This window comes from Microtus pennsylvanicus, chromosome 3 (assembly GCF_037038515.1).
Source record: "Microtus pennsylvanicus isolate mMicPen1 chromosome 3, mMicPen1.hap1, whole genome shotgun sequence".
Classification (NCBI taxonomy): domain Eukaryota; kingdom Metazoa; phylum Chordata; class Mammalia; order Rodentia; family Cricetidae; genus Microtus; species Microtus pennsylvanicus.
In genome coordinates, this window is record NC_134581.1 from 33,861,845 (window position 1) to 33,880,025 (window position 18,181).

The following is an 18,181-nucleotide window of genomic DNA, read 5'->3' on the forward strand; positions in this document are numbered from 1 at the left end:
ATGTTTCTTGTCACCCTCTTGAAAACATCAGTTTTAGTTCCCTGCTCTCACTTATAGTCAGCATTATTTATAACTTTTCAGTAGATAACCACTAGTTAAATGACATGAATTTCAGCAGTGAAATTATGTAAATCAAGGTCTTTAAAATAATTATCTCAGTGTCTCTACTTTCAAATATACATTAAAAAATGGGCATTAAACCAAAAGTAAAACCAATAAAAAGTCATTTTTGAACTGGGTATAAAAACACCTACCTGTGATCCCAGCACTCATGAGCAAGCAGGTGGATGGCAAGTTCGAGGCTGGCTTGGGCTGTATACTAAAAGTCTGTTTTTGCTTCTTCAACACCACCACCAGCACCACCACCACCACCACCCAAACAAACCCTTTTTGGAGCCTATATTATTAATAAAACTTTACAAAAGAAAGGAATCCGAGGCTGGTTTTCTTTGCTTTATCCCAGAGAACTTGGACAACAATGAGGACACTAAGAGAGACTTACATAGATCTAATCTACATGGGAAGTAGAAAAAGACAAGATCTCCTGAGTAAATTGGGAGCATGGGGACCTTGGGGGAGGATTGAAAAGGGGAGGGGAGAGACAGGGAGGGGAGCAGAGAAAAATGTAGAGCTCAATAAAAATCAATTAAAAAAAGAAAAGAATGAGAAAGGAATCATGCAGTCAGTCTGCATCCTACTGAAGACTCTACAGAGCTAGTATTTATTTATTTATTTATTTATTTATTTATTTATTTATTTATTTATTTATTTATTTATTTATTGCAGTGTGCAATGAAAACACTCCTGACATGTGAGCTGGAACTTTATCCCAAGCACCAAGGGAAAAATTCCTGACATAGCAGTACATAGTTGTTATCCCAGTGATTGACAGGAGAATCTGTGGAGTTTGCTGGCCAGGCAGTCTGGCTGAATTGGTGAGTTCTAAGTTCAGTGAGAGATCTTGTCTCAAAGAACAAGGTGGAAGGTGATTAAGGAAGACACTAATGTCAATCTGTTGTCTCCATATACATGGGCATATCTGAAAACACAGAACACCTACATATGTTAGTACACAAAAACATACATGTACACACACACACACACACACACACACACGGATACACAACCACTTCTGATAACTTGTTTTGTTAAACATATTCTGGATTATGTTCTTTTCACATTTATTTCATAGGTAGATTAAAGATTTCAAAGTCTCTTAATAACTAAAAAAAAGTTCCATTCAAACACAAATTATATAGGGTTTGAGTAATTAAAATTCACATTAACAAGTAAACTACTAGCACCTGAGTTTGTCCACAAACAAGCAATCCTGTGCTCTTCACCCAGAGGCCTTGAAGCCTGTGTCTTTCCTGAGCAAGTGTAACTTAAATTGGATCTGTTGTTCACCATTTCTTCTCTTTTTGGGGTGTTTCTGTTTTCATCTTAAATCAGCAGATTGACTTAATATATCACTGGAAACACATTCATCACTTCTGCCTGCTATCTCTTAGCTTTTGGATAATGTGTGGAATTGAAATAATTATAACGTTGGCTGTTTTGCCGTAGATTAAAAACATATGATTTGAAACAAACATACCTTTAAAAAGGAAGACAACATTTGGAACTTGTTATCTTTGTATGCATAGTTTTTCTTTTCTTTTCTGAAGACAATTGTATGGGATTCAAATGCTCTGACTGACCTAGGAGACAGCAGTAAGAGCCTTAATGCTTTTCTTTCCTCACGCAGCTTTTCTGGCCAGGGCTTAACTGAGTTCATGGGAAAACAAATGACCTCATAGATGGAGCCGCTCCACATTAGGAAGTGTAACACAAGTTATGAGATGCAGGCATAGGGTGAAGGTGGGGTAAAATTTGTTTATATATGCAAGGAAAACCTTTGTCTCTAAGGTGCAATGGGATTGGTTACTCTTTTTCGTGGTCCTAGGGGCAAAAACTGCTCTTTCTTTTACCTTTTTAATTCCGATTTTGGCAGGACCTTTAGGTCATGTACTATGCTGGAGGCTACCAGGTGAGTATGATTTTGGCTTGCATCTGATTCCAGGAAGCTACGCTTCCTGTTGCCTGGCTCTTTGAGAACATTTGCTCCTGTGGTTTCCCTCGTTGGCATTTAGCCATTTGTTTGTGTCAAACTGATGTATACCGTTTCTGATAGTGCTAGAGGAATTCAGCAAGAGTTTAGCGAGCACACCTTCTTCATCTTTCTTGTGCGTATTCAAGAAGCCATAGGCAAAGAGGGAGAGGATGGACACCGTGCTGCAACCTTTTAATGCAGCTTCTCATGTTGTGGTGATCCCCAACCATAAAAGTATCTTGTTGCTACCTCATGACTGTAAGTTTGCTACTGTTGTGAATGATAATGTAAAATCTGATATGTAAACACAAAAGGTCTCCACCCACAGGTTGAGAACTACTGTTTTAGAGGGAGGTTTGTTCAAGGATAAAACTTAGAACCAATGAAGAAAAGTCTTAACAAATCCCTTCAGTTGCTAGGACAACTGGTCAACCCAGACCCTTTAGTCCTTTCGCCTAGCCTTGTCAGGGGGTATGTGTACTGGATGGTAGTGTTCCTACCTGAATTCTCTTAACATCTAGCGGTCTGAAGTTTCTTTGAATTGTCTCTTGCAAGCCCCACTTTCCTGAATATTTGTCCCTGTGTAGCCATGGCTGTCCTGGAACTCCCTCTGTAGACTAGGCTGGCTTCAAACTCAGAATTTCACCCGTCTCTGCCTCCTGTGTGCTGAGATTAAAGGTGTGCACCACTACACTTGGCTGGGGTTGAACTGAAACTGCAGAGCTATCTGGGAAGGGTTGATACCTTCACAGTACTGACCCTGATTCACTTTTATGCTCTGATTTGTCTGGCTAGGCACTATCTTATTTGTGCTTTATAATAACCCCCATGAGATGATCAAACATCATAAATGGAGGCTCAGAGGAGCTTAAGTTTATAGAGGTGGGAGACAGTAGAGACAGGTCTGCAATGCTGCCGACATGTCAGGCTTTAGAGTGCGTATACTAGATACTCTCCAGGGTGATGTTATAAAGTCCTGAGCTGTGGAGTCCAACCAGCAAGGTTTCAACCTGGTTTTGGCCTTTGATTGGTGCTAGGAACTGAACTCAGGGCTTCATGCATGCTAGACAAGCACTTTACCAGCTAAGTCACATTTATAGCCACATACAAACTTGTTTTTAAGTCACAGGCTCTTGAATTGGTGCCCCTAAAGCTTACTACTTGCTGCTAGCTCAGATACTGTCCTCCTCTGGGGATTTGGTTGGATGAATGAATTAGCTTTAAGCTAGGTGGCTGTCTCAGCTTTAAAAACAATCTGATTTTTATTGTTTTTTGAGACAGTGTCTCACTTAGACCAGGCTGAGCTTAAACTTCTATGTTGCTGAGATAATCTTGAGCTTCTGATCCTTTTGCCTCCAGCTCAAGAGTACTGGGATTACAAGAATGCACTGCCATGCCCAGTATTATGTGATCAAACTCAGAGCTTTGTGTATGCTGGGTAGGCACTTGTCCATGTCAGCTACATCTCCAGCCCATGGACATTGATTTCTGAAACACACTTATTATTTTGTGTTTCACTGTATAATTCTAAATATAGAATTGTTTTATTATTGTCTATAACTTTAAGTGGATTGTATAATTATCGTATGCCTGTTTATAAACACACACACACACATATGTAAAATTTGTTTGCAGGTATTTTTTTTATTTCCAATGAAGAAAATCTTATGAATTTGTCTGAACTTTTTTTCTCTCATTGTAAGAAATCTCCTCATGAGCAGCAAAGTGTGTGAGATGGCCCCACAATAGCCAATATAAAGCAAACAGGGATGGCATGTCTGAGAGAGTCACTCTGAGTGAATGTTCTATCATGACATATGCTGGCAGGGATCATGGATCGTGAGGTGAGACAGGAAGTACAGGAAGTGCTCTAGACAATGTCAAATTGGGACAGAGCATTGTTGTGTGGAACAGGCCAATCAGGACTTCTCTCATGAAGCATGTGGACATGGCTCCTGGGAGAGGTTGGATAGACCTCTGATGCTCATTTAAAGTTTTTTGGTTGTTTTGTTGGGGGCTCCAGTTCAGATCCCTGATGGCCCCCTAATGTCTGTGATTAGTTTCAGTCACTCTGTCCTCTCTGCTGTAAGATTTGGGTAATAATCTTCTGGCTTGTCTTCACTGTCATTCAGGGCTAAGCTGATGAGTGTCTGCAAGCACACACGTGACCTTCAGCTTCAAGCATAGTTCATTTAGTGCTTGCCCCACTGTGGCTAATTAAAACATACTTTAGATGGTTGAGCACATTTTCCCACACAGCTTCCCCCCCCCTGAGCTGGTTGCTTTCTCTCTTCCCTCTTAGTTCTGTGATTCACCCAACAGCCATGTTATTTGAGAAAGCATGATGTAGACTTCCAGTTCTTTGGAAGTGGCCAAGCAAAGATAATTTCATGAGTGAAAGTGGCTTGTATCACTTAATCTTGTATTCATTGGATAGATCTTATTACAGGGCTACATCTGACACCAGCGAGGCTATAAAATGGGTACTGACTTGTGTGCTTGTGAAGAACGAGACGTCGATGCTGGTGACAAATTGAGAAGTCTCAAGTACCAGGTGTTACAATAGGTGGAAGAGTTTTTTATTTCCGCGACTTCTTAGTTCAGCAAGTTCTAGGCTCAGAGACATTATCTCACTTATTTGTTCATTCACACAGTTTGTCAACTTGATACAAGCTTATGCCATCTGGCAAGAGGAAACCTCAGCTGAGAAGATGCCCTTATCAGATTAGCCCATAGGCAACTCTGTGGGGACCTTTGCTTGATTAGTGGTTGACTGGAGAGGGCCCAGCCCACTATGGAAGTGCTACTTGTAGGCAGGTGGTCTTGGGGTGTATAAAAATGCAGGCTGAGCAAGCCACAGGGAGGAAGGTAGTAATGAACACTCCTCCAGGGCCTCTGCTTCAGTTCCTATTTTCAGGTTCCTGTCCTGTCCAAGTGAGTTCCTGTCCTGGTTTCCCTCAGTGATGGATCCTGATCAGGCCATGTAACTTTTCCTCCCCAAGTTGGATTTGGTCATGGTCTTTATCATAGCACAGAAAGCAAACGAGAGTGCTTACTGAGCATCTACTATGTGCGAATCGTTATACTTCATCTGATGACTAAAATGAAGAACTGATGTGGGCCTTGCTTCTTTGGTGTCGACCCTACACATCTTCCAGATCTTCTTCCTGATTCCTTAGAGGTCTGACTGAGCCCCCAGACTTGTCTGTTTGTTAGCAGCTGATTTGCTCACAACCCTAGGTGTGCCTAAAACTCATAAATAAATGAGACACTCCATCCAACGTGGTCCATAAAATGAGTGAAGTTTAAAAGAATATTTATTTTTGTTATTTGACAAATTTGTGCCTGTATATACTATATTATGATTACATTTTTGTCTCTCTTATCCCCCGGCCCCTAAAATTGATACCAATCCCTTTTCAAAATTCATACCTTTTGGGTTGTTTTTTTTTGGTTTTTATTAGAGATTTTGGTAAAATGCATTGACTAAGTACTTCATTTGGTGCTGTGTAGACAAGGCCTTTACTTCTTGGGGGTAATAGATCTTATGGGACCAATTTAGCTTCATCCAAGAGAGCAAATTTCCCAACTCTGAATGAGCTCTGATTTTCATTAGATGGGCTGGCTACAGGGTGATTTCATGAAAACAATGTCCAGAAGCTTGTGACTCAGCTTGAATTTATCTTTGTCTTATCCTCCTGCATCCCGGTGGTGCCTGAGTGAGAGAGTGTACCGGGAAGCTTCAGTTCAGGCTGAAAGCTCGGTTCTCTGCAGACAAAAATGAAAGTCCACTTGAGGGCTCCACTCCAGCGAGAGGGCAGCTGCTGACTCTGCATCATGCTCTCTGCTTCCTTTATTTTTCTTCTTCTCTTATTGCTATGGTGTGTGGATAGTTTTGCCAAATTAGATTTCTCCTTCTACCTTTATGTGGCTTCTGGGGATGGAACTCAGGTTGCCAAGGTCTGGTGGCAAGTACCTCCCTCCACCCACCAAGCTAGCTAGGTAGCCTTGTATCATAATTTGTCAAACAATATCATTGTTGGGTGAATAGGAGAAATGAGAGGAAAGGATGACAGAAAGGACTCTCCTCAGGGGCCAAGTTGCATGGGAAAATGTTCTAAGTCATCTAAATCTTATTTTAATTGGCCATGGCAGGGCAAGTACTAAAATGTCTCATGGGCTCATGACACTCCAAAGTAGCAAGGTTTTGGGGTGAATAAATAGCTTAAATTTTGTCCAAAGAAAACCACTATATAACACATCTGTTGATGGTTAGCAGATCTTCAACGTGTCTAAGAGACTGAAAATATTGGATATTTAAGGAATATTATTTTGGATTTTCTACTTTTTTTTTTTATGAATTCAGCTGTAGAAAGGAAAACACTGGAAAAGAAGCTCCCAGATTTCCACATGAGGACTTCTGGAATGATTATAATAATAATAAAAAATCCTAATGGCTTTCATAGAGGAAACCCATCAACCTTGATTACTTGGCACATGCTTCAACCTAGGCCTGGTGTGAGCCAACGACTGTGCTTTAGTAATTGTGCACTTAACACTGTTGAGCTTTGATGAGTCTCAGTTCTATATCAGACACATTCTCATGAAGGATGATGGTCTTCCAGGCTGAACTTACACAAACTGGAGCTGGGGAGAAATGTGTAATAATAGGAAGTAGGGGTTGGTGACTCAGGACTATTTTGTGGCAAGGCTGGTTATTGGAACAGTGATACATACAGAAGCAGCTTTTGTTGTTATTGGTGTTGCTCTTTTCCCCTTGGGAATTCTGGGCCTTGGAAGTCTCTTCCAAGGGGCTAGATGTGGGTTTTTTTTTTTTTATCAACTCTGACTCCATGTTAAGACTCTCTAAGAGAGGTTTCCAAATGGAATAACATGAAGATTCACTCTCAGACTCTTGATTTAACTGATCTGTGTTGGGACCTGCTCACATGTATTTAAAAAATTGCTCTTAGACAATGATTGTGCAACTAATGTTGAAAACCAAGCAGAAAGCCCTAGGGTACAGTCACAATTAGATGTGACAAATCATACTGGATGCTATTTAGGGTCCATTTAACTCTTCTCTGATGCTTTGAGTCGCTTTTTAAAAATGGTTTAGTAGGTTTACTGTTAGTCACTGGTATGCAATATAAATTGTGGTATATGTTTAAATAAGGAGTTCAGTGATCCTGCAGTGGACATATCCAAACCACACCCATTTCTAACCCTTTCTTGGTACACAACTCCTATTTCTTTTAGATTAAGTATACATATATCTATCTGAGATCGTTATGCAAATCACGTTTTGCGAAGGAAACTGGGATGGGTTTGTATTCAGTGACAAACTAGCTTAGTGATCTAGTTCTGTACCTTATTTGAAATAGGACTTCAACATATCACTTTGGGGTATACAGTTCCACCCATAGCAATCATTTCATTATGAAATGAACGCATTTTGGAATAGGTAACAGGGTGGTCATTTTCTTCTTGTATCCTTGGGCAATCTTCAGAATTAGCCTGCATTTATTAAAATCAGGAACTGATTTAGATGGTAGGCTTGCAGGAATTTCATGTCAGAGATGGCTTGGTCAAGGGGTCCAGATCTCCTCCTGAAGTCAGTGATCATGAAATTGACTTTCATACAACCAAAGGTAGAGTAACAAGGACAGGAGTTACCTTCTATCTGGAAAACCTAAATTGGACAAAGTATGAGAAGCAGCCAAGACCATGATATCAGTAAGGAAAGATCATATGTCCTATGTTTGCTCTAGCTCACAGAGGGAGTGCCTGTGGCCCTGAGCTGTGGAAAATGAGGAAATAAAGCGGCATTTAGGGAGGTCAATTTGTTGGAGTTCTCAGGTGGTACAGCTGCAGAGAGGGCTGTAGACTCATAGGACATGGGTACTTCGATAGATTTCCTTTATGCCATTATGTAAATGGAGTTTCTGTCCCACCCAATCCTGTAGCCATTTAGTCCCAAAGAAACAAAAAAATGTAGAGCTCAATAAAAAAAAGAAAAAAAAGAAAACAACAAAAAAGAGAAACACACAGAGTCTTATAACAATTATAAAAATTGCCCTATTGTCTCAGGCTTATTATTAACGAGCTCTTACAACTTAAATTAACCCATAATTCTTGTCTATGTTAGCCACGTGGCTTGGTACCTCTTATCAGTGAGTCATTCTCATCTTGCTTCGGTGATGCCCAAGGAAGACAGAAGACTGTGGGCTAGTGAATGGACCACCTCTCTAAATCAGAGGGAATGTAGCTGGGGCTCATGGAGAACTGTGAATACTCTTGGGCACCACCAACCATGGTGAAAAACTTCATTTCCAGTGGATCATCTATAACATTGAAAACTTGTCTGCAAGAGGCATAGCTCCAAGATAAATGCCAGTCTGTCTAAGCAAGTCTTAGGATCAGTGCATTTTTCATGGGTGGTGGGTCAAATGTTTTGTTGGTTCCCATCCTAGGGAGGATGAGGATGGCAGAAAGAACCCTAGGAGGCTTCCAAGGTGGCACTAGGCTGGGTTTGGGAACAACTAAGAAGTGATTCTGTTGCCTGCTCCATTGGAAAAATGACCTGATGGAGCCGGCTATTCCTTTGTTTCTCCAGTTCTAAAAACATACCCTTTCATCACCAGATCTTACACACGTATTTTCATGTCATTGATCACCTCTTCATGATCGAGACCAGCCTTTAAGCTGAATCTTAAGCATTCATGCCACGTCAGGCAGCATTTCTCCTTGTCCTTATTCAGCTCCTTGATGATTTAAAATGATTTCTGGCTTTTGTTCTTTGACAAGAATATGCTTTTGGGAGTCTTCTCAAGATTCCTTTTTTTTCTTGTAAGATGTGTTTATTTTTGTTTAATGTGCATATGTGTTTTGCCTGCAACTGTATGTGTGTACTGTGTGCGTGCCTGATGCTAAAGGAGGCCAGAAGAGGGTGCCATATCTACCTACTCCTGGAGTTCCAGTCAGCTACTAGCTGTCAGGTGGGTGCTGGGAACCTAACGCTGGTCCTCTGTAAGAGCAGTAAGTGCTCTTAGCTGCCGAGCCATCTCTCCAGCCTTTCAGGGTTCTTTTGAGAGGTTGGTTCTGAGTGATTTATTGGAAGCGATTACTGTGATGGGGAATTTTTACAGAATGAGGGACTCAGCAAGAAAAGACACTAGTTGGAGGATGTTTCATGCAGAAACACAGCCTTTGTCTAAAGAGGGATTGGAGGAAGAGTTTCACTTAGCAATTTCCTTCCTTGTCTCCACAGTAAAAATCTGAGCAGATGCCAAATCTTCATATTATTATTTTAGCAAAAGCACCCAAATTATCACCATTACTTTGAAGCTTTTCCCAACTGTTTGAACATAAAGATCACCAAGAACAAATCTCGAAGTTAAATTACCCGATTCCAAGTGTGCCAGCATGTGCCAACTGTCCAGGCCATAGCTCTGGGCTCATGTCAAGTTGGAGAAGAAATAAGAACAAAGACTTTCCTTCCCCAATCTGCAGCTGGCCCTCCCGGGCCCCACCAAAGCCAAATTCAAGGAGGTCTTAGGGAATGTGTCTCTAACATTGGCCTGAGTGAGGAGTCTTTGAAGTTGCTGAGGGTTTTCCTGTTGTTTCTACTTCACGGAGGTCCAAAATGAGATACTGGCTCCCCACAAAGCAACAGGTAGAAGGAGGGGCCCCAAGAATGCACGCATAAGCAGTTGTAGCCAGTCTCTTCACTGAGGGAACAAGTGGAGACAGTCACCTGAAGCTGTATTAATGTTGAACTAAATTAATAAATTTCACCAATCCGTAAATGTTGTCCTGGGATGAACTGACAAGTTTGTCCTTTAGATTTCTTTCTTGAGACATTAAAAAAGTTTCCTCACATGACCCTTTTAATTAGTTTGTTTTTCTTTTTTTCAAATTTTTAAAATTTATCCTTTGTGTCTTTCACATCATGCAGCCCATCCCCTTGCATCCACCCTCCACCCCTGCAACCTCCCCCTGCCACCACCAATAAAATAAAATAGAATAAAATAAAATTTAAGATAAAAAGGAGAAAAGAATAAAGAAGGGATAAAGGGAAAATCTCATCATGGCAGCTGCAGCGTGACAGCATGAGTGATGCAGCAAACCCCTCTATCCATACATCTTTACATGCATTCGTAGCGAAGAAGCATCGGTTTGGCTTGAGGCCCCCGGTCTCTGCTACACCATCGATGCTGGGCCCTCACTGGGACTCTTCCTGAATATCTCATTGCTGCCCTGTGTCATGGACCAGATCTTGTGTCCCTAGGGTCTGCAGGACCAACCCCCTCCCCCCCACACCTGTGCTCCAGCAGATCACAGATGGGGAGGATATTGGGGTGGGCCAACACTTAACCCTAGTTCTGGGCCTGGGCAGTTACATGGTTGGTCAGCCCACCAGCTCTCCCCTGACTTCACCACCAGGGTGAGCTCTCTGGCTAATTCATCCAGTGCAGCAATGAGCAAGGGGCGGGGCCAGTTCTCCTGCTTTCACCTCCTCAGGGTGGGCTCTCCCACCCCTACACCTTCAGGGCCAGCTCTACTGCGTCGCCCGGTTGAGGTGTAGTTGGTTATTTTTTATTTTATTTTATTTTTTACTCTTTTGGCTCTTTTGCTCTTTTGGGGACCCACCACCCAGCTTCCAAATAAATGATACATGGAGAAACCTATTATTACTTATAAATGCCCAGTCTTAGCTTGGCTTGTTTCTTGGCAGCTTTTCTTATCTTAAATTATCCCAACTACCTTTTCCCTCTGGGCCTTTTCCTCTTTCTTTCTTTCTTTCTTTCTTTCTTTCTTTCTTTCTTTCTTTCTTTCTTTCTTTCTTTCTTTTTACTTCTATATATCTTACTTTCACTCTTACTCCGTGGCCAGCTTTGTTACTGTGTGGCTTTGTGGCTCCTTGCGAACTCCTCTCCTTGTTCTTGTTCCTTCATCCTACTAATTCCTGCTCAGAAAGGCTCAAGAGGCCCTCCCCTCCACCAGAGGAGCAAGTGTCGTCAACTTCCAGTTTAGTCTCATGTTATGAATGGCATTGAGGACATGACCATTGCTGAAGGAAATTATTTGCTCTGGCTTTGCTAACAGTCCTTAAATAGTATGCAGACTGTATATTCTGCCATCAAACTATCCAGCATTCTGGCAGGATGGAATCTCCCAGGAAGATGAGTGTGGTTGTTCTTGGCAACCCCTGCCTGGATCTTGGCAGTGAATTGTGTTTCCCTTTCACCTTCTGCCTCTGTACCTTCCAACTTCTGAAAACTCAATTGCAGATGTCAGAACCTGGATGTGTATCTATGGCCTGGAGCACTTGGATGTTGTTGCTATGGAAGCTTTCCGGTGCCAAACTGTTCTGGACTTTTCTGTGGGCCTTCCGGTACTACTGCTTCTTCTTCTTCTTCTTCTTCTTGTTCTTCTTCTTCTTCTTCTTCTTCTTCTTCTTCTTCTTCTTCTTCTTCTTCTTCTTCTTCTTCTTCTTCTCCTTCTCCTTCTCCTTCTCCTTCTCCTCCTCCTCCTCCTCCTCCTCCTCCTCCTCCTCCTCCTCCTCCTCCTCCTCCTCCTCCTCCTCCTCCTCCTCCTTCTTTTTCTTCTTCTTGTAGAGAAATGCCTCTAACCTAAAAAAGCACTGTTTTTATGTATTGATTTTATTTTTGAACTTATCTCTAGATTTTTGGTATTGCTCACGTACCAACTTGCTGTAGGATAAATAAAAATTGAAGGACTTGATTTGAAATTGTACTTTTTCATCACTTGAAATTGATACTTGGACTTCTCTCTCTCTCCTTTGCCTTTCTTTTTTTCCTCTTGGAAGCAGCACTTTAGGCAAGTGTTCTTAGCTAATTCACATTGAAAATTCACTTTAACAAGCCTTGCTAGGGAGATACTTATCAAAGGGCATGATTTTGGCCCCCGAAGATGGATGAACCGTGAAGCTCTACTGTAGAGTACTCTGCATGGTTAACAAGTCTGTATTGCTTACTTCAAAATCTGCTAAGAGGGCAGAGCTTGCATTAAATGTCCCCTCCCTGATCATGGTTGTGCAGATAACCTTGTGTGCTGAGGTCAGAGGACAATCTCAGCCGTCATTCATTCCTTAGATATCAGTCCTTAGTCTATTTTATTGCTTTGTTTTTGAGGTGGGGTTTCTTATCGGTCTGGGATGATCTGGGATGGTCTGGGATGTGCTGGATAGTCTAGGATAATTAGTCATGGAGCCCTGGGGATATGCCTGTCTTTGCTTCCTCAGTGCTAGGATTACAAGCCTATCCCGTCATGCCTAGCTTTTGTTCACTTAGTTCTGAGGCTTAGACTCGAGTGCCCCTGCATGCAAGGCAAGCACTTAGTGACCAAGGCATCACCCCAGCCCTCTTGAGTTAGAAATCTCTTATCACACTAAAGCAAGGCAGGATTTTTAGGAGCTAGTGCTTATGCGCATGCTACAGCTTGTGCGGATCACTTTTTTTCAGGTATACTCCCACTTTCAAACTCAATAGGTGGCACAGATTTAATATCTACAGGTTTTTAAAAAATATTGATCATAGCTCAGTTGCACGAATAATAAAAAGGCTCACTACAGGAAGCCTCAAGGTACTTGTCAGTTTCTCCCTTTAACCCTCTGTTTCACTCCCTTTTCCTCTTTGTAACAACAAAGAAGTAGACCTTATGGTCATATTGCAGGCAAGGATTCCTGAGGAAGACATTTAACTACACGGGCCATATTCCCATTTAAGTCATGGCCTGGATCCCATAGTTGACACTTTATCTGAAAGTGTGTCAGCTCTTCATTCAGTCTCTAAATATTTAATTTTTCTGAGGGAGCCAGGGCTTGAAAGCTCAAGAACTGGAACAGTGTGTTCTCCTTTATCCCCCACCTCTCTTTTGCATAAATTTCAATTGTATCCATTTTAGCTATACTAATTTATAAAAGAAGAAATGCTGATCAATTTGATTATTTAGCATTTTTTTTTGTTAATTAGCCTTTTATTGGTTTTTTTGTTTTTTTTTTTTTTTAAATTGAAGGTCCCTTACTGGTCCTGCTTTCATGAGTGGCTGAGAACAAGGGGAAGGGGAGGGCAACCAGCTGGCAAGGGAGGGTCATTTCCACATTTCATTTCCACACAGAACTAAACAGACAAGCACAGAATCACTATTGTGGTTAGAAGTTGGCAGCATGGGATGGGGGGATAAGGAGTAGGGTGTCGTTAAAAAAAAAAGGTCAGGTTCCCCCCAAACTGGGTGCCTGGGAAGGGACTTGATCTGCTTCAACCCAAGAGGAATCAGAAGATCAAAAGCAGTTTGGCAAGGCCAGAACCGTCAGGGTGGAGGGAGAAGGACGGTCCAGGGGGTGGGGGGGGACATTTGGCAACTGGGGTGAAGGGATTACCCTCCCCCTGCTGGGATCTCCCCAGCCCCTCAGGTCTGGCAGGAAAGGGGCAGCCTGCAACACCCATGAGCAGGTCTGGGGCTGCTAGATGCTCTAGGCAGGGAGCTGGAGGCGGCTCACAAAGGCTTGCCCTCCAGGGAGATGACGGCACTGCCACCTAGTTTCTCTGCCAGGGTGCAGCGGTCCTTGACCTCCTCGTAGCAGTTTGCTTGTAATTCATGCTTGATTCCTGTCAGCTTCTTCTTGATGGCATCCTTGGAGCTGGCGTAGATCATTTTGCTCTTAAGGGGTGCACTCTCAGGGGCCCAGAAGATGAACACCAGGTCCTCCTTCTTGCTCTCCTTGGTCTCATAGGTGGCATCGTAGAGAGCGTAGCGGTAGTCCTTGTCTGGCAGCATCTTGACAAAGGTGGTGTAGGGATCGTCCACAGTCTGCCCCACATCTCCTACCAGGATCTCCTTGCCCTCCTCCAGGATGATGTTCTTCTTGTCCTCACTCAGGCAGAAAAGCACCGCCTTCTTGCGTTTCTTCACTTCTTCTGGCGTCGAAGACTTGCGCACTTTCATGTCATTGAACACTTTGATGACACCATCAGAGACAGCCACACCAGAGGCCATGTTTCCAGAAGCGAAAGGGAGACGGGGAGAGCTACAGAAGAACTAAGCCGCCGCAGCTGCTACCGGGATCCGACTGACTATTTAGCATTTTTAAGAGCTGTCAGAAGTCAGAGTCCTAAAGGTAGTCATGACTTGGTACCTCTCCACTCCTATACTCATTTCTCTTTCATTCCAAGATAAATACGAGTGTTCTTTTGCTGCAGACTACGCTGGGAAACTTATGTCAGCTATTAATGCCAACTATTGCCATGACTGAAGTGGGAAAACTGCCCTCCTTTTTAGAGAGGGTTGTCATGGCTCCCTCACATATGAATACAGCTTGTCCCACTTTATCGGCTGAAGCTAATTGTCATTGGTGCTACAAATTACCTGTTCTTTACTCTCTGGAATACCTTTTGGTATGTTAGACCAGGCAAGTTGGTTAATCATAGTGTGGTAAAAACATTGATACTTCTTTGAAAATTCCATATGTGTTGTACAAAATACCTTTGCCTTGGAGGAATGGCCTTTAAGGATAAACATAAGGTAAGGATATCCTTAATCACTGAGGCCTTCATCAAGGATGGGAGTGTGAGCATATCCATTGCAGCCTGAGCTTAGTATTTAAAGAAAGGAAAAACAAGTCAGAAAGGTGGCAAGTGTCTTGCCCGACTCTCAGCAATCCCGTCACACTCTTTCTCTTTCCCTTCCTCTGTCTCTTCCTCTCTTTCCCTTTCCTTTCCTCTCTTTCTCTTTTTCTTTCCCTTCCTCTCTTTCTCTTTCCCTTCCTCTGTCTCTTCCTCTCTTTCTCTTTCCCTTCCTCTGTCTCTTCCTCTCTTTCTCTTTCCCTTTCCTTTCCTCTCTTTCTCTTTTTCTTTCCCTTCCTCTTTCTCTTTCCTCTCTCTTTCTTTCCCTTACTCTCTTTTTCTTTCTCTTCTTCTCTTTTCCTTCCTCGTTCTCTTTTTCTTTCCCCTTTTCCTCCTCTCTTTCTCTTTCTTATGTTTCTACCTCCATCCTAGGGTGCATTTTCTCCATTAGTCACCATCTTATTCCAGGCCAGCATCTGAGATAGTCCAATGCTCTTGACCTCTTTCTATTTTCTTTATACAAAAATCTCCTGTCTTTGACACAATGAGAAAATTTGCTCTCTGTCATTTCTTAAACAGTCTCATTCTTTTTGGGGAATCCTGTTGCTGGCTGCAGCCAAGGCTTCAAAGGCAAGAGTAAAGTTATTCTATAAAACAAGGAAGACTTTTGCTCAGCTGAGAGTTGTGGAGGAAACAGTGCAAAGTGTCATGGGGTAATAGGAGCTGAACAACCCTGAAGAGACACACCCCTTGACTGCACACCTTAGCAGAATGTTAAACTCATATAGCATCTTGGAAGGATGGATTATTTTTGCTATGAACTAGAGTGGAGGCTGAGTGTCTGATGAGGTGAATCTGGAAACAGACAACTTTCTTATATCAAACAGAAAACTGGAACCGACCTGAAGGAAGTAAGCACTTATTGACTTTTAAAACCCTCATGAGTCTTTTGATTGCCATTTGTCAATGTTTTAACTGTGATATTGACCAAGGCTTAGGTAAAGTATATACATTACCTTTGAGGGCCAGGGAAACCAGAGATGATGTCTCCCAGAATGCACAGGATAGTTGCTGTGAAACATACAATGTTTTGGTAGTTTTTGAGGTAGTCATGCATGAAGACTTTTACTCCTACAATAGACTTGAAACAACAATGAGGGAGACTAAAGTTTTCAGCTATTTATTTCACAGAGCCTCAGCTAGGACATACTCACATATGGACATAGGACATATCAGATATAGACATCTTGACCACCGAGTCCTAGGGTAGGATGCAGGGAATAACATCGGGGGAACTAGAAGATACCAGAAGAGCTGGCTATGGCCTGCCGTGTGTTTGCGTGCCTATCTCATGAAGACAGTTCATCATGGAGAAATGAGGTGACTGTGAAGTCAGGGTGTTTACTGGGCTAACATTTTCCCCAGGCAAAAGAGATGCCTGCCTTTCTCATCTGCCACTTTTCCATCCACCCATCACCAGCAAACTTGAAATTAAGTTTCAAAGACTTCTGTTTTGCCTGAAAGAAATAAGGCCTCAGAACAGCTTTCCACAAAGCAGCTCAACCTCTGTTTAAAAATTACACTCTAGTTCACTGTCAGCGTCTGGTCTTAGAGTGGAGAGCAGGGAGTAGAGAAAGCGGGGGGTAGGGGGGTGAGGGTGGGGGGCGGCAGATAAGTTCAGCCTACAGCACGAGAACATTTGTGCATTTTAAGAACTATAGCCACCCACAGGTAGACAGCATTATTGTTTTAATTTTATAAATGAAAAGAACAAACCAAAACATAGAAAGACTGAAAAATTCGCTCAAGGTTACATGGCTAGTGTTAAACCAGGATTCAAGTATTTATTGGCCCTTACAGCTCCGAGCAAGTGAGTAGCCAGCAGGGGTGAAGTGAACAAAAGAACAGTAAAGGAACACAGTGTACAGAACAGCAAACTCTCTCATGCCATGCTTGGCCTTGGGCTAGCGCTGATGGTCACAGCTAGTCAGGGGAGGTGGAGACGGGAAAGACAGACAGTAAGATAGTGGACCTGATCACAGAGAAGAGCCAAACCTGAGTGAGAACAGAGGAAACAGCAGAGAAAGGACTTAGAAAAGGAAGAAAAGAATAAAGGATTCAAATCAGGGTAGCTTCTCTGTTTTCTCAAAGAACACAGGGAAGTAGAAAGAAATAAAAAAATAACTTAGTTTGGAGCAAGATATATTAATAGCCATCTATGAATTTTCCCTTGTGCTCATCTGAAAAGATAAATTCGATAGGATGTCATAGTGGAGGATCAACCACAACTTTGAGTACAGTCTGAAGCTGGCTTTACAAAATAGAAGTAGACTTGCGGGGACTTGGTTGTTCTGCTTTTTAAAAAGCTGCAACCGAATGTGCTTCTGATCAGAGGGGAAATGGAAAGAGGGCACCGGGCCAAACACATGTAGGCAGGTGCTGTGAAACTTCTCCACACGGCTCTGCCAAAGCACTCATGGGTGACCTTGGCATTTAATGGGAAAATTATGCTTCTCCATGCCTGCCTCTGGGGAGGGTGAGACCTCCAGGCTTATCTGGATTTGATATTGAGGTGATATTTGAACACATCACTCTGAAGGTGTCAGAACAGGCAATTCCCTACGCATGCCTGGTTCTGTCCCATGCCTCCATCCGAACTCAGGCCTTTTTATCTCTGAGAATAATGAGGCTGCTGAATACCCATGGTAATATCATCTGCGATGTTGGCATATTTGGAAAAAGTAGCAGAAAATAAGTCTGTCTCCTGACCTATTCTTTTATCCTTGGAGTGAGCAGGGTTTTCTGCTTTGCCTGTTAACTCTCCGTGGTTAGCAAATACATGGGAGGTAGCATCATGAGATAGAGTGGACCTGGATTGTGGCTTTAGCTCAGTAAGCTTCCCATGGTGGCAATCACAAGCTAGTGTAAGACTGATGTCTTAAAGCTACAGATGTTTCTTATTTCAAACTTTTTGAGGCAGGAAGCTAAAAAGCAAGGTGTCAGCTAGGCCACTGTTCCTTGGGTGGAACCCTTCCTTGCCTGTTCTGGCTGGCAGTAGCTGGGACAATCCCTCTGCTCCTATTTTCCCAGTGTGCCTTTTTCCCGTTTCACTCTCCCTGTGTGTATCTGTCTTCACATTGCTCCTTTTTCTTCTTATAAGGACATTAGAACTTCATTTTAACTCAAGTACACCTACACCATACTTCTAAGTAGAGTCACATTCATAGCTCGCACGGATCAGTACATCAACATGTCGTTTTGGGTGGCATGATTCAACCCATAATCCATGGGGCCTATTTATATTAAGTGATTGGAATAAGAGTTGGAAATTGACAGCCACAATCAGAGAGTCCGGTTTGATCACATGCTCGTTCAGTCCCAATGGGGCTGACTAAGAAGCCATTGATAAAGGCACTGGGACTTGTTTTTACGGCATGTTCTGGCTTTTTGGGACCCTAGTCTATATGGATGCACACCTTCCTAAGCCTGGATGTAGGGGGGA

At 42.5% G+C, this 18,181-nt stretch overlaps 1 pseudogene; it reads right to left on the reverse strand.

Moving 5' to 3' along the window:
• Positions 1–13,417: 13,417 nt before the first annotated feature.
• Positions 13,418–14,186, reverse strand: LOC142845746 (cofilin-1 pseudogene; annotated as a pseudogene).
• Between the last annotated feature and the right edge of the window lie 3,995 nt (positions 14,187–18,181).